The sequence below is a fragment of the Hypanus sabinus genome, chromosome 3, assembly GCF_030144855.1.
Source record: "Hypanus sabinus isolate sHypSab1 chromosome 3, sHypSab1.hap1, whole genome shotgun sequence".
In the NCBI taxonomy this organism is placed as follows: Eukaryota; Metazoa; Chordata; class Chondrichthyes; order Myliobatiformes; family Dasyatidae; genus Hypanus; species Hypanus sabinus.
Window position 1 is genome coordinate 140,496,543 of NC_082708.1, and position 17,423 is coordinate 140,513,965.

The window sequence follows — 17,423 nt, forward strand, 5'->3', positions numbered from 1 at the left end:
CCACACATTCAACTGCCATCTCCTCCAATTCTTACCATCACTATCACTTAGCACTGGCTGCAATCCTGTGAACGCCACCCTTGAGGTCCTGTTCTTCAGCCTTCTGCCTAGTTCAAAAAACTTACACTTCAGGACCTCATCCTTCTTCCTGCCTATGTCATTGGTCCCAACATGTATCACGACTTCTGGTTGCTTCCCTCTCGTACCAGGATGTCATGCACCCAGTCAGAGACATCCCGGACCCTGGCACCCAGGAGGTAACAAACCATACAGGTTTCCTTCTCACGTCCACAAAATCTCCTGTCTGCTCCCCGACTATAGAGTCTCCAATGACGACAGCTCTCCTCTTCTCCGTCCCATCCTTCTGCACCACAGGGTCAGACTCAGTGCTACAGGCCCTGCCACTGTGGCTCACACCGGATCGGTCGTCCTCACCAACAGCATCCAGGACGGTAAACTTATTATTCAGGGGAATGGCTACAGGGGTGCTCTGCACTACCTGTCTACTCTCCTTCGCTTTCCCCCCTCGGACTGTCACCCACCGACCTGCTTCTGGCAGCCTAGGTGTGACTACCTCCCTGTAGCTCTCATCTATGACTGCCTCATTCTCCCTTATGAGTCGAAGGTCATCCAGCTGCTGCTCCAGATTCCTCACGCGGTCTTCCAGATCGCCCAGCCGCAAGCACTTCTGGCAGATGTGACGCTGCCAAAAGAAAAGAGGACATTTCCAAGAATTTTTTAAGCATTCCATTAAAATCCTTGACTATATCTGCATGGGATTTCTATTGACACATCTTCTATCTTGACCAAGAAGATTCAGGTCTCTCACATGTTGTGTACCCTTTTATTGAGGGAATTCCTGGCACTACATATTGTCTATAATTTCTCATTGTTCTGTTGATTTTAATTTCATGGAGCGTATGGTCAGTCACACCATAAGAGCAGCACACCCAGAACCTAAACATTTCATGACCTTCCCAAGCTCATTCTCCATATTGCCTCTCTATGAAAGTATTGTCTATCGATTTCATTCAAACTGAAACAATTTAAAAAGTGCATTAACACATAAAAAGGTGGTATTTTACTCAGTGATTTAATTTGTTCCTTGGCCTCTCCAGACAAAACATATTCTTTACAGCAAAATAGATCCCTCCTTACTTGACAAGTCTTCTAATGAAGTCTAAATTTAATACACCACTTAGAATTTTAATTACTATTGTTCATCCATTATCATATGAAACAGCAGTAATGGCATTTCTCCATTGAACATTGAGACTTCCAAAAGACCATGGAAACCTCAAACAACTGTGCACAGGCATTCTCCCAAATCCACTCTGATTCCTCATCTGGGAGTGTGACATTACTGCCATTCCTTAAAGCAAACAGTGACGTTTGCAAAGGGTCTACTTCTTTGATAATTTCAATGGAAGGGATTTGATGTGATGAGGGTTTCTCAATATTATTTTAGAAATTCATTAAAACTTTGTTTTGAAATAGTTTTGGATATGTTGACTATTTTTAAGTATGTTAATACTTTTTATAATCTTGTTTTGATTTTTTTAAATATTTACTTCTTGCTAGTTTATTGTTCATAATTCATGCTTGATTTTGAATGTCAGAAACATACAGTACAGGCTTCTGAGAGCTTTTACAGTTGTCTGAGTCATTGGTTATGCTCTTAGCTGGCAGTTAAGGTTTTACCTTTATATATGTGAGTGAGATTTGTTGGGTATTCACCACCACACTCATGGCTTCCCACGCCTGCCCACCATCTATCCTGCCTCTAACATTTTTGCGAAGATTTTTACACCAAGTGAATCCTCGCCAAAAGGATTTGAAATGGCTCCCTGCTAGATGCGCCTTTTAGAGGAAAAACACTTGGAAAGATTCAACTGTGTTTAGAGGTTATCAGTGAGTAAAAGCAACTTGCAGGCTTCAGGGCAGCCACGTAAGGTGATGATTTTTTTAAAATGAAAGTACGGCTTTTAAACAGAGCTGAGTCTGTTTGAATACCACAGAACGCCATATTATTGTGTGATATAGATTGTTTCTTACTTATTTCAGTGAGTGTGTTGTTAAATAAACAATAATAAAGTCCTGCTTCACCAGTAAATACACAGAAATAACAATTTGTATTAAATATTTTAACTTTCCCTTCAGTTCCTTATGCCTTTCATTATTTCCTCTCTTTAATTCAACTCAGGTAGTTATTGCATCTGGAAGACAATGGCATATATTTCCATGCAATCAGATAGAAAGACTGATTAACGCAGGATTTCAACATGGAACATTGACTTATATCTTTTGCATCCACAGATGCTGTTTGATCCACCGTCCTGCAGTCTTTTTTGTCTTTATCTCCCTCAGTCCATTCTGTTCAGCCTAATCCAAGCTGATGCTACCAAGTTTTAGCTCATGTTTTCATGACAACCAAAGATCTACAGATGGACAATGGCGATTATTCTTCCATCAACAGAGCCAAAGTCAGAGGAACTGAATTTAAAACCAAATGTTTGGTTACAATATTAATAGATCATCTGGATATTATGAGTTTTAGTCCAAGAACTCATACAGCCCAGATTCAACAGCCTACTGAGTGTAGTAATTATGTCCAGTGAAATTTTGTGTATGGTGAAGACTTTTCTTTGCAGAAGAACAAATGTAGATTCCTGAAAATACATCAGATGAATGTGAACTGAGTAGCTGAAATTGCATTCTTTTCATTCCAGGCTCTCCTTGTTTTGCATTGTTTTTAAAATTAACCGATAACTTGTTTGAATTCTTCAAGAGTACAGAGATCCAAGAGCAGTGCTCCAAATGTGAGCATATACACTACGTCAGATGCTAAAAATCTGAAATTCAAATAGGAAATGCTGATGAAAGATTGGTGACTCGATATGCTAACTCTGTTTCTCACACCATAAATACTGCCAGATATGCTAGATATCTCCAGCATATTCTATTTTTATTTCAGTAGATAGAGAACTCTCCTTTCATTGGTTACAGAGACAATTATCTGGCCTGCACAGGCAGGCACCTCCAGACTCTACACAGCTCATAGACGTCACCTACCACTCATTCCAACTCATCATGTGCAGCCGATTTAATGCTAGCTCTCATTCACAGTCCTTGTTCACTTATTGAACCAGCAAGCCTCAATCAGTTGTTCCTTACCTCGGTGCCTGTTGCATTTACTATCTGTTCTCTCTGGTTTTACGGCCCCTCAAAGCTAGTTATTTTGCAGTATATTATTGAAGTTACCATTCATCGTTGCATCATCTCGGCTGCTCTGCTTTGGGGTCAAGCCTCCCCTACATTTCCTGACAGGATGAGCGACCCAGCAGAGATTGCTTGCTTAAAGGAAGTTGTCCAGTGAGCTGACCACACAATCCGGAAGGCAGGAAACCATTGACCATTCTGCTCACCATTCTCAACCAACTCTCCATCTCGATAAAGCAACCCCATACCAACCAACCTCCTCCCTCTGAGCCCTGGATCCCAGTGTTCAAACACTTCAACAGATCCCCAACCAACCCAAGGCTGCAACTTCCTGTCCCAGTGCTTCTTACATGTCGAGCTCCAGCCATCTCTGTGTTCCACAGATTGAGCCAAGACTTGGTCCCTCATCTCTGTCTTGACTGGGTGAGCTCTGACCTGGGCTGCTGCTAACTGGAACAATAAATTCACCATTTTCAACAAATATGAGGATTTCCCACTGAGATGCACTGCGTTTTCGACCATCAATCCAGTCACTTATGATCCATCTATCACCGTCCCTCAAGGACACACCTGCTTTCCACATGTCCTCCCTCAAGGCCATTGTGCATGAACCTCTCGACCCCCTTGAGCCAGTACTTTCAGAGCCTGCTGGATCGTTTCTGCTACTCTGCTTTTGTGTTGAACCTCCTCTACATTTCCTGATATCGACAACTGGGCATGTAGTCTTAAAGATAAAACCTAGATCTTTCGAAGATAGTAATTTCTTCCCTATTTTGATGTTTGGTCTGAACAACAACTGAACCTCTTGACCGTATCTGCATGGTGAAGTTTTAGTTGCTAGCATGCCTGATAAAGTGGCCACTGGGTGTATATTTTTATAAAAACCCTCTTATCATTGATGTCTTTAAATCATACAGTTTTGATAACATTAACCAATTTTACATTTGGAATTGAACATCAAAGCGATCCACATCCCCAATGGAAAAAGTAATACCATTATACTGCAAGATAATATGCAGAAGTAAAATCTTCAGAGGACTGAAGTATAACTAGCCATTACACTTGCAGACTAACTTGTATATTTATATAAAATGTCCCATTGCTTATAACTGTTATCTCTGCATACACTAAAAGTAAAGGAGAAATAATATGTTGGTATTCAAGTGAGTTCCAATACAATATAGCAATTTATGTCATGCTTTGAATCTCAACCATACAGACAATTCGAAGATGCATTTCCCATAAGGAGAGCTAATATGAAGAAAATGCATTTAACAGCTAATTTCAGGGCAGTATTGGGAAAATCTGAAGACAGATCAAATGCTACTGTACTGTATTGCATATTGTTCATCAATATTAAATTCATTCTTAGGATTGGCTATTGGATGGAGAGCATAAATTAGAACACTTGAGTATTACACTGCTCCTTAGTCAAGGAAGCAGAGACTAATCGGTTTGCTTTGTTTTGAACAAATAACTTGTATGTTGTGTGATTATATTTGCAATTTATAGCCAACTATCAGTTTTCCTGTAGAGTCCTTGCAACAAACCATTGCTACTGTCCTAGCTAAAACAAACAACCCTCAACAGACTACTCAATTTTCTGGCTGATCACAGTATCTTGAAAAATAAATTACCCAATTAAGCTCACCCAGGAGCCCATATTAAGTAACATATAACCTACAGTCAGTCCAGGAAGTTTAGACTCCTTCCATTTAAGCCAGATTGCTCTACCCCTCCTACACATCTTCAATAGCTACGTGATATTATGTCGTATTTAAATTTAGAAAAGATCCGCTGCTCAGTCTTAAATTCGAAACAATCTTTTTATGATATTTGGGAACCTTTCCTAAATTACTTTTCCAATTTATAAAGTTTAACAGTGCACAGACTTTTATGTATATTTTTATCTTCTCTTCTCAAGTGAATATGTTTTTTTTTTCTAATTATCCATTGTCATCCATCAGCTTTTTTCTTTGGTAGTTGGTAGGGGGTTGACTTTTCTTTATATATATAAAAAATATCTTTTATGATGTATGACCTATGTGATATGCTATAACATTTTGATCAATTTTATTACTATATATGAATGTACACAAGTTATGTTGAGATGTATCTGTGTTGCACTCTGTAAATCTTTTTTTTCTCTTCTGAATAAAAATATTGTAAAAAGAAAGTCCAGTAAGTTTAAGCTTAAAATTTCATTGGTAGAAGAAATCTGTCCATTAAGGCCATTGGAATGACAGTCAGATTTAAAAAAGGAGCTACAAAGGATTTCTATCTTCATTCTAATAAGGTCATGTAATTCAACAAAAGCAGTGGATTAAATTAAACACAATTGATGCTGGAGAACAATTTCACCACTCCTTGTTATTTAATCTAGCCATACTATCCACTCAGTAGCATTACCTTGGTAAAAGAAGATGGAACCTTTTTAATTCTAAGATGGATTTCATTAATATTCCTTTGTTTACTGTGTCAACTTTTCAAACCAACAGATAAAAGAAAGATGCCTGCACTTGTTATACATTCAAAATGCTGGAGGTACTGGTGAATCTGAAAACCCAAGGAATGTTCACATTGGGATATCTGCTGGAAGACCCTCAATATGAAAGTGTTAAACATTATGTTTTCATTTCCACAGATGCCGCCTGAATTGCTGAGTATTTTCCAGCATTTCCTGCTTTTAGTATTACTGAAATAACTTCCAATATTTATTTGTGAAACACATTTTATTGTGTATTTAATATTTCAGTAATATTTGAGTAATCTTGTAAATATGTTGCTTTTTAAACATTCTTGTTCGTTTAAATAATTCATTACAGGTTATATGTATAAATATGTGAATAGCTTACTTCATCACACTACAACGTGATATGTGTGCGCTTTCCTTAAAGTAAAAGACATTTCGAACTCCTGTGTCTTCCTTTGAGTGAAGCTACAAAACATAACACATTTAACAAAATGTTAAATGCTGGAAATATCCAGGAGACCAGACCGAATCTATCAAGACAGAAACTGAGGCGCAGAAATTGTCAGCTGAAGACCTGTTCCTTTGTTGTACTGTTTCATGTTTTACGTAAGAATCACACACCATTCCTTCACACACCATGAAGGAAGACTTGAAATTGTATAGGCCATCTGTAAGTCAAAAATAACCAAATAAAGATCTAGCAATCAAATATCAGCTGTGACAGCACCAGTTGGAAGTGAGTCAGATACTATAACGTGAAGTCTAAAATAATTTTGCTCTGTCACAGTTGATACCTTTTAGATATGACATAGAACCAAAGCCCCATCTGCTCTCTCAAGTGGATGTAACAATCACAAAGTACTCAGAGGAAGAACATTATAGAAGAGATTTCAGATACTCATACTTCAATCAATACTACTAAAATCTACTATTTGTCATGTCACTCCTTAAGGAAGTTTGATTCAAACAAATTTACTGGTGCATTAGCTATATACAGGACACTTTAAAACAGATATAAAATACCTTTGGATTTCTGAAAGGGAAGTTCAAAGTAATTTTATTATCGAAGTATGTACTGTATGTGTTAGCATTTACTACCATGAGATTCATTCTCTTGCAGGCATATACAGTTGAGTACAAAATACAACAGTGTGGCGGCTCATTTCCTAGCGTATGCGAACCGACTCACAATTAGATAGCCTACGGGGGTTTGCGAGCACAGAGCTTTGGAGCCTCTTCGCCATGGGGGGCCGGTTGACAGAGGCTTAAAAGTGAGGCTGAAGTTTTCGAATAAAGTTTTTCCTTCGACTGCAGTTACCGACTCCGTGTCGTAATTTTAGCGTTGCGTGTAGCACACCGCTACAATTGGTGACCCCGACGGTCCAAACGATTTTTGGACCAGAAATGACCGACGCCGCCTCTGTTCATGCGGTTTCGTTGAAACTGCCGGGTTTCTGGACACAGTGCCCGGACCTATGGTTCCAGCAAGCCGAAGCCCAATTCCACGTTCGCCGGATCACCTCAGAGGACACCCGCTACTACTACGTGGTGGGCTCCCTCGACCAGGACACAGCTGCCCAGGTCGCGGAGTTCGTACAGTCGCCCCCGGCAGACGGCAAGTACACGGAATTCAAAGCCCTGCTCCTCAGGACTTTCGGACTCTCACGGCGCGAGCGGGCTGCCCGTTTACTGCACCTGGAAGGCTTGGGCGACAGACCTCCATCGGCTTTAATGAATGAGATGTTGTCTCTGGCCGAGGGACACACAGGCCTCATGTTTGAGCAGGCATTCCTGGAGCAGCTGCCCGAGGACATACGCCTGCTGCTGTCCGACGCGGATTTCAGTGACCCCCGGAAGGTGGCAGCCCGGGCGGACTTGCTGTGGAACGCCAAAAAGGTGAGCGGGGCGTCCATTGCACAGATCTCCCAGCCACGCTCCCGGCAGCAAACCAGTCCAGGCCCGGCCACAGAGCCCACTAACCCCCGGCCTAATGACCACTGGTGCTTCTACCACCAGCGGTGGGGCGCAGAAGCCCGCCGTTGCCGCCCGCCCTGCAAGTTCCCGGGAAACGCCAGGGCCAGCCGCCGCTGATGGCTACGGCGGCTGGCCATCGGGATAGCCTCCTGTATGTGTGGGATAGAAGGTCGGGACACCGGTTTTTGGTCGATACTGGGGCTGAGATCAGCGTTTTACCTCCGACAAGTTACGACACCCGCAGCAGGGCACCGGGTCCCCCCCTGAGGGCCGTGAATGGCAGCACAGTAAGGACCTATGGCACCCGTCAGGTGCAGCTACTGTTCGGCCCCAGCCAGTTCACGTGGGACTTCACACTGGCCGCCGTAGCCCAACCGCTTCTGGGTGCGGATTTTTTGCGAGCTCACAGCCTGCTGGTTGACCTGCCCAGGAAGAGACTGGTACACGCCGAGACCTTTCAGACGTTCTCCCTGGGCGCGGCCCAGTTGCCAGCCCCTCACCTCGGCTCCATCACGCTGTCCGACAACGACTTCACCAGGGTCCTGGCGGAGTTCCCATCGGTTCTGGCACCGCAGTTCACAGCAGCCATGCCCAGGCACGGCGTACAGCACCACATCCCGACACAGGGACCACCCCTCCATGCCCGTGCTCGGCGGCTTCCCCCGGACAAGCTCCGACTGGCAAAGGAGGAGTTCCAGAGAATGGAGGAATTGGGGATCATCCGGCGGTCCGACAGCCCCTGGGCTTCCCCCCTGCACATGGTGCCCAAAGCGACGGGGGGCTGGAGACCGTGCGGCGACTACCGCAGGCTGAACGAGGCTACCACACCGGACCGCTACCCTGTGCCGCACATTCAGGACTTTGCGGCAAACCTGCACGGCGCCCGGATCTTCTCCAAGGTCGACCTTGTCCGAGGGTACCATCAAATCCCGATGCATCCTGACGACGTCCCCAAAACGGCTCTCATCACCCCTTTCGGCCTTTTCGAGTTCCTCCGCATGCCGTTCGGCCTGAAGAATGCCGCACAGACGTTCCAGCGGTTAATGGACGCGGTGGGACGGGACCTGGACTTCGCGTTCATCTATTTGGATGACATCCTCATAGCCAGCGGCAGTCGTCAGGAGCATCTGTCCCACCTCCGTCAACTCTGCGCCCGACTGAGTGAGTACGGTCTTACAATCAACCCTGCCAAATGCCAGTTCGGACTTGATACCATTGACTTCCTGGGCCACAGGATTACTAAAGACGGGGCAACCCCTCTGCCCGCTAAGGTAGATGCGGTCCGCCACTTCCCCCGACCCACCACGATCAAAGGCCTTCAGGAATTCGTAGGTATGGTCAATTTCTACCGCCGCTTCCTCCCTTCAGCTGCCCGGATCATGCGCCCCCTGTTCGCCCTGATGTCGGGTCCGAGCAAGGACATTACCTGGGACGAGGAGTCCGCCGCCGCTTTCGTTCAAACGAAGGAAGCTTTGGCTGACGCCGCAATGCTAGTACATCCCAGAATGGACACCCCTACCGCCCTCACAGTGGACGCATCAAACACGGCAGTCGGTGGGGTGCTGGAGCAGCTCATCGCAGGTCGCTGGCAACCCCTGGCGTTTTTCAGCAAACACCTGCGGCCACCCGAGCTCAAGTACAGTGCTTTTGACCGGGAACTGTTGGCGCTCTACCTGGCAATCCGGCATTTCAGGTACTTCCTAGAAGGTCGGCCCTTCACCGCGTTCACGGACCACAAACCGCTTACCTTTGCGTTTACGAAAGCATCCGACCCCTGGTCATCCCGCCAGCAACGCCACCTGTCCTACATCTCTGAATACACAACGGATGTCCGGCACGTCTCGGGTAAGGACAATGTCGTGGCGGATGCGCTCTCTCGCCCTACCGTTCATGCCCTTTCCCAAGGGGTAGACTTTGAGGCACTGGCAGAGGCACAGCAGGTAGATGAGGAGATTCCGAGTTACAGGACTGCAGTCTCTGGTTTGCAGCTCCAGGACCTCCCCGTGGGCCCAGGTGGGAGGACCCTACTCTGTGACGTCGCCACCGACCAGCCCCGTCCGGTCGTCCCCGCAGCCTGGCGGCGACGTGTTTTCGACTCCATTCATAACTTGGCGCATCCCTCCATCCGGACAACTGTCCGGATGGTTTCCAGCAGGTTCGTTTGGCACGGACTCCGCAAACAGGTCAGTGAATGGGCCAGGACGTGCATGCACTGCCAGACGGCCAAGGTTCAGCGGCACACCAAAGCCCCACCGCAGCAGTTCCATCCCGCCCACCGGCGTTTCGACCACATTCATGTGGATATCGTGGGCCCCCTGCCAGTGTCGCGCGGAGCGCGTTACCTCCTGACTATCGTGGACCGGTTCACAAGATGGCCAGAGGCGGTCCCGCTCACCGACACCACCTCCGAATCTTGCGCCCGAGCCCTGATCGCCACCTGGATATCCCGCTTTGGTGTACCAGCCCACATTACCTCCGACAGAGGCGCCCAGTTCACCTCCAGCCTGTGGTCAGCTATGGCCAGCCTTTTGGGGACTCAGCTGCACCACACCACTGCCTACCACCCACAGTCGAACGGGCTAGTGGAGCGTTTCCACCGTCACCTGAAGTCGGCCCTCATGGCCCGCCTGCGAGGAGCCAACTGGGCGGACGAGCTTCCCTGGGTCCTTCTCGGCATCCGCACAGCGCCCAAGGACGACCTGCACGCCTCATCGGCCGAGTTGGTATACGGCGCGCCCCTGGCCGTCCCCGGGGAGTTCCTACCAGCCCCGAGGGGGCAAGAGGAAGAACCCGCTGCAGTCCTGGGCAGACTTCGCGAGAAGCTCGGTAACCTGGCCCCCATACCCACTTCACAGCATGGGCGGCACCCGACCTGCGTACCCAAAGACCTACGGAACTGTAAGTTTGTGTTTGTACGAAGGGGCGGGCATCGGCCACCGCTGCAGCGGCCATACGAGGGGCCGTTTACGGTGCTCCGGAACAACGGGTCCACGTTCGTGCTGGACGTTGGGGGGAAGGAGGAGGTTTTCACGGTGGACCGCCTCAAGCCGGCCCATGTGGACCTGGCGCAACCGGCCGAGTTTCCGGCGCCTCGGCGCAGAGGCCGACCTCCCAAGCAGGTTCTGGCCCAGGCTGTGGACATTGGGGGGTGTATCGCCGGTTCTGGGGGGGGGTTATGTGGCGGCTCATTTCCTAGCGTATGCAAACCGACTCACAATTAGATAGCCTACGGGGGTTTGCGAGCACAGAGCTTTGGAGCCTCTTCGCCATGGGGGGCCGGTTGACAGAGGCTTAAAAGTGAGGCTGAAGTTTTCGAATAAAGTTTTTCCTTCGACTGCAGTTACCGACTCCGTGTCGTAATTTTAGCGCTGCGTGTAGCACACCGCTACAACAGAATCAATGAAAATCTACACACAAATACTGACAACCAACCAATGTGCAAAAGAAGACAGTCTATGCAAATAGAAAATAAATAAATAGACCAATTAATTAATTAATTTATAGATAGCAACATGAGTTGTAGAACAAACATGAGAAAATGTGCTGAAAATGTAAGTACATGTTCGACACAGCATTGTGAGCTGAAGGGCCTGTATTGTGCTATAGGTTTTCTATGTTTCTCTGTTTCTAAAATCTGCAGATGCTGGAAATCCAAAGCAACACACACAAAATGCTGAAGGAACTTAGCAGGCCAGACAGCATCAATGGAAAAGAGTAAATAGTTGACGTTTTGAGCCAAGACCCTTCATTAGGACTGATGCTGACTGTTCGCTCTTTTCCATAGGTGAGTTGTAGAATCTTTGAAAGGGAATCCATTGGTTGTTTAATCAGTTCAGAGTTGAGGTCAGTGAAGTTATTCATGCTGGTTCAGGAGCCTGATGGCTGAAGGGTAATAACTGTTCCAGAACCTGGTGGTGTTGCAACGAGAATGGGTGAACCCAAACACAGGACACCGACACAGAGGTAGCGTAATCAAAAGAGTGTTTATTAATGGTTGCAAGGAAGACCAGGGAGCGAGGAATAGGCAGAGGAAAGCCGAGAAGTGAGCGAGGCTGGACCGGGGATTGAACCCGGGTAGAACGCGACGTTTAACCACTGAGCCAGCGGAGAGTGTAGACAGACGGTGGGACGAGGTAGAGCTGGGATGCGGACAAAGGGATGAACATGGCTGGGGGAGAACGGCGGGCAGCATGCCATGCTCCTGTTAACACGGAGAGACAGAGTTAACCCAGGGAAACAACAGCGCGGAAACAAGACTTAGAATACACAATTCTAAGCGGATGAGAGACAGGGTTAACACAGGCAAACAGCGCGGAACCAGAACTTAGAATACACAATTCTAAGCAGCTGAAAGACAGGGTTAACACAGGCAAACAGCGCAGATGAATGGAGGAGCAGGAGGCAGACAAAACTTTTCTTGACACTGGGCACTGCTGGAGCTGAACAGCAAACAGGAGACAGGCAACAGGCAACAGGCAACACTTACCTTGACACAGATTGGCAAATGGAAATGCAAACGGCAGGCAATACTTATCTTGACACGGAGAGGCAGAGTTACACAGGTAAACCATGGTACTGAAGTAAAACTTAGAATACACTATTCTAAGCGGCTGGGAAAGTAAATTACCGTACTGGCTGAAGCAACGATCTGGCCACAAGTGGATGCAAAGCCGAGGTTTTTATGCTGCAGGTTTAGCTAAGGATCAGGTGCCACCATCAAGAAGCCCAGGAGAACACAGGAAAAGGAATTAGGAGAATAAGAGGAATTAACAGTCAGGACTGTGACAGGTGGTGTGGGACCTAAAGCTCCTGCACCTCCTTCCCAATGGCAGAAGTGAGAAGATAGCTTGGCCCAGGTGGTGGGAGTCTTGATGATGGATGCTGCTTTCTTCGGGCAGCTCTCCTTGTAGAGATGCTGAATAATAAGGAGGGCTTTGCCTGTGGTGCACTGGGCGATTCACCACTTTTTGTAGGTTTTTCCATTCTTGGGCATTAGTGTTTCCATACCAGGCCATGATTCAACCAGTCAAGGAACCCTGACAAACTTCAAGTTTGACTGTTCAAACTTCAACTATACATGCACTCTCCAGTGTGCACCTACAGCAGTCTGCCAAGGCTTTAGATGACATGCTGAATCTGCGCAAACTTCTAAGAAAATAGAGATGCCGCCATGCCTTCTTTGAAATGGCACTTACGTGCTGGTTCCAGAACAGATATTCTGAAATGAGAGATTTAAAGTTACTGACCCTCTCGGCTTCCAATCCCAGAATGAGGACCGGCTCACCATCCTCCTGTAAATCAATGATCAGATCTTTGTTTTTGCTGATGTTGAGTGAGAGGTTGTTGTGTGGCACCATTCAATCAGATTTTCAATCACCGTCTAAATACCGATTCATCACCACATTTGATTCGGCCAAAAAGTGGTGTCAGCAGCCAACTTAAATGTGGCATTGGAGCTGTACTTAGCTTGTAAGGCATCTGCACAGAAGGTGATTGTGGAGGAGATGTTGTTGCCAATCTGTGCTGACTGAGGTCTGCAAGTGAGGAAATTGAGGTCCAATTGAACAAGAATTTATCGAGGGCTAGGTTCTGGAGGTATATGATTATTTTTGTGGAGATGATAGTACTGAACGCTGAGCTGTTGTTAATGAAGAGCATTCTAATGCGTGCATCTCATTGTTGACCAGTTGTGGCAGTCAGCAAATTGGTGCAGCTCTAAGCCACTCCTCAGGCAGGAATTGATATGCTTCATGACCACTTCATCACAGTGGATGCAAGTGTTACTGGATGTTAGCCTTTGAGGCAAGTTACCATGTTCTTCTTGGGCACCAGTACAATTGAAGCCTGCTTGAAGCAGCTGGGTACCTGAGACTGCCAAAGTGAGAGGTTAACGATATTGATAAACACTCTGGCCAATTGATCAGCACAGGTCTTCAGTACTTGGGCAGGTACACCAGCTGGGCCAGATGCTTTCCATGGATTCACCCTTCTGAAGGATGATCTCACATCAGCTCAGAGAATGAAATCACAGGTTGTCAGGGGCCACTGGAGTTCGTGAAGGCGTTCCATGTTTTATTGATCAGAAGGAGCGTAAAAGGCATTGAGCTCATCTAGGAGCAAAACCTTGATGACACATACGTTTTATGTTAGAATGTAAAAAATACTATGTTAAATAAATCATTTTTAATTTTTTTTGAACTGTTTCCATCCTTTGAAAATAAAATTCTAAAAGTCTAAGGGAAGATGAGAAAATGCTTACCTTGACTACCTTAGTAAAATCAATGTATTTTTTCAGTACTGATCACTGGGGTTTGGTGTCAAAAGGATGGTACTCCTGTCATTTGCTTTCAACTTACCTCTTGAATATCTCTGTTTGCTGATCCTAGCCACTAATCTTGGCACTGATCCAACGTGGTGAGCTCCTCATAAATTCAAAGTCCTTCAGTTACATTTCACCCGAGATTGAAATGAATCTGCAGTACTTAGGATATACACTACTGGAAGTTAGTGCATTGTTGGAATACTGTTTACTCAAAGTTATCATTTTCTATTGACTTCTCAGCAGATAAGACACTTACCTTCCAATTCAAGTCTCTCTCTGAATTGCTTGGTGTCTGCATTGAGCCATCATGCCAAGTAGTTGACTTTCAAGCAAATATCTATACAAGGAAGGTCACTGGACCTTTCAGGGTGATTTGTAGTGTTCTTCTTAGCCGTTCCCTTTGGGATTGAGGATAACTTGCTTCCAACCCAGTTTTGTGGATTAAGCAATGGCTAATAACAATATTGCAAGAAATTGCCAACTATATTGTAAAAAACTGCTGACAGTTTCATCTTCCTGCTACATTTGAACCTCTGCACTGCATTCCGTCATGTCCCACCTGGAGAATGGTGCCTCAAGTGGAAGGATGCAGCTTGGTGTTTAGTACAATCATACCTCAGAAGCTGGTGGGTAAACTGTCATATTGTGGCGACCCATTTCCTGGCACATCCGAACTGGCTCATAATTAGATAGCCTACGGGGGTTTGAGAGCACAGAGCTTTGGAGCCTCTGCGCCACGGGGGGCAGGTTGAGGGAGGCTTAAAAGTGAGACTGAGGATTTCGAATAAAGTTTTTTCCTTCGACTGCAGTTACCGACTCCGTGTCGTAATTTTAGCGCTACGTGTAGCACACCGCTACAATTGGTGACCCCGACGGTCCAAACGATTTTTGGACCAGAAATGACCGACGCCGCCTCTGTTCATGCGGTTTCATTGAAACTGCCGGGTTTCTGGACTCAGCGACCAAACCTATGGTTCCAGCAAGCCGAAGCCCAATTCCACGTTCACCAGATCACCTCAGAAGACACCCGCTACTGCTACGTGGTGAGCTCCCTCGACCAGGACACAGCGGCCCAGGTCGCGGAGTTCGTACAGTCGCCCCTGGCAGACAGCAAGTACACGGAATTCAAAGCTCTGCTCCTCAGGACTTTCAGACTCTCACGGCGAGAGCAGGCTGTCCGTTTACTGCACCTGGATGGCTTGGGCGACAGACCTCCTTCAGCTTTAATGAATGAGATGTTGTCTCTGGCCGACGGACACACACCCTGCTTCATGTTTGAGCAGGCATTCCTGGAGCAGCTGCCCGAGGACATACGCCTGCTGCTGTCCGACACGGATTTCAGTGATCCCCGGAAGGTGGCAGCCCGGGCGGACTTGCTGTGGAATGCCAAAAAGGTGAGCGGGGCGTCCATCGCACAGACCTCCCAGCAGCAAACCAGTCCAGGCCCGGCCGCAGAGCCCGCCAACCCCCGGCCCAATGAACACTGGTGCTTCTACCACCAGCTGTGGGGCGCAGAAGCCCGCCGTTGTTGCCCGCCCTGCAAGTTCCCAGGAAACGCCAGGGCCAGCCACCGCTGATGGCTACAGCGGCTGGCCATCGGGATAGCCTCCCGTATGTGTGGGACAGAAGGTCGGGACGCCGGTTTTTGGTCGACACTGGTGCCGAGATCAGCGTTTTACCTCCGACGAGTTACGACACCCGCAGCAGGGCACCGGGGCCCCCCTGAGGGCCGTGAACGGCAGCACAGTAAGGACCTATGGCACCCGTCAGGTGCAGCTACAGTTCGGCTCCAGCCAGTTCACGTGGGACTTTACACTGGCCGCCGTAGCCCAACCGCTTCTGGGTGCGGATTTTTTGCGGGCTCACAGCCTACTGGTCGACCTGCCCAGGAAGAGACTGGTACACGCCGAGACCTTTCAGACGTTCTCCCTGGGTGCAGCCCAGTTGCCAGCCCCTCACCTCGGCTCCATCACGCTGTCCGACAACGACTTCACCAGGGTCCTGGCAGATTTCCCATCGGTTCTGGCACCACAGTTGACAGTGGCCATGCCCCGACACGGCGTACAGCACCACATCCCGACCCAGGGACCACCCCTCCACGCCCGTGCTCGGCGGCTTCCCCCGGACAAGCTCCGACTGGCGAAGGAGGAGTTCCAGAGGATGGAGGAATTGGGGATCATCCGGCGGTCCGACAGCCCATGGGCCTCCCCCCTGCACATGGTGCCCAAAGCGACGGATGGCTGGAGACCATGCGGCGACTACCGCAGGCTGAACGAGGCTACCACACCAGACCACTACCCTGTGCCGCACATTCAGGACTTTGCAGCAAACCTGCACGGCGCACGGATCTTCTCCAAGGTAGACCTCGTCCGAGGGTACCATCAAATCCCAATGCATCCTGACGACGTCCCCAAAACAGCTCTCATCACCCCGTTTGGCCTTTTCAAGTTCCTCCACATGCCGTTCGGCCTGAAGAATGTCGCACAGACGTTCCAGCGGTTAATGGACACGGTGGGACGGGACCTGGACTTCGCATTCATCTATTTGGACGACATCCTCATAGCCAGCAGCAGTTGTCAGGAGCATCTGTCCCACCTCCGTCAACTCTGCGCCCGACTGAGTGAGTACGGTCTTACAATCAACCCCGCCAAATGCCAGTTTGGACTCGATACCATTGACTTCCTGGGCCACAGGATTACTAAAGACGGGGCAACCCCTCTGCCCGCTAAGGTAGATGCGGTCTGCCACTTTCCCCGACCCACCACGATCAAAGGCCTTCAGGAATTCGTAGGTATGGTCAATTTCTACCACCGCTTCCTCCCTTCAGCTGCCCGGATCATGCGCCCCCTGTTCGCCCTGATGTCGGGTCTGAGCAAGGACATTACCTGGGACGAGGAGTCCGCCGCCACTTTCGTTCAAACGAAGGAAGCTTTGGCGAACGCCGCAATGCTAGTACATCCCAGAATGGACGCCCCTACCGCCCTCACAGTGGACGCATCTAACACGGCAGTCGGTGGGGTGCTGGAGCAACTCATCGCAGGTCGCAGGTCGCTGGCAACCCCTGGCGTTTTTCAGCAAACACCTGTGGCCACCCGAGCTCAAATACAGTGCTTTCGACTGGGAACTGTTGGCGCTCTACCTGGCAATCCGGCATTTCAGGTACTTCCTAGAAGGTCGGCCCTTCACCGCGTTCACGGACCACAAACCGCTTACCTTTGCATTTACGAAAGCGTCTGACCCCTGGTCGCCCCGCCAGCAACGCCACCTGTCCTACATCTCTGAATACACGACGGATGTCCGGCACGTCTCGGGTAAGGACAATGTCGTGGCGGATGCACTCTCTCGCCCTACCGTTCATGCCCTTTCCCAAGGGGTAGTCTTTGAGGCACTGGCAGAGGCACAGCAGGCAGATGAGGAGATTCCGAGTTACAGAAC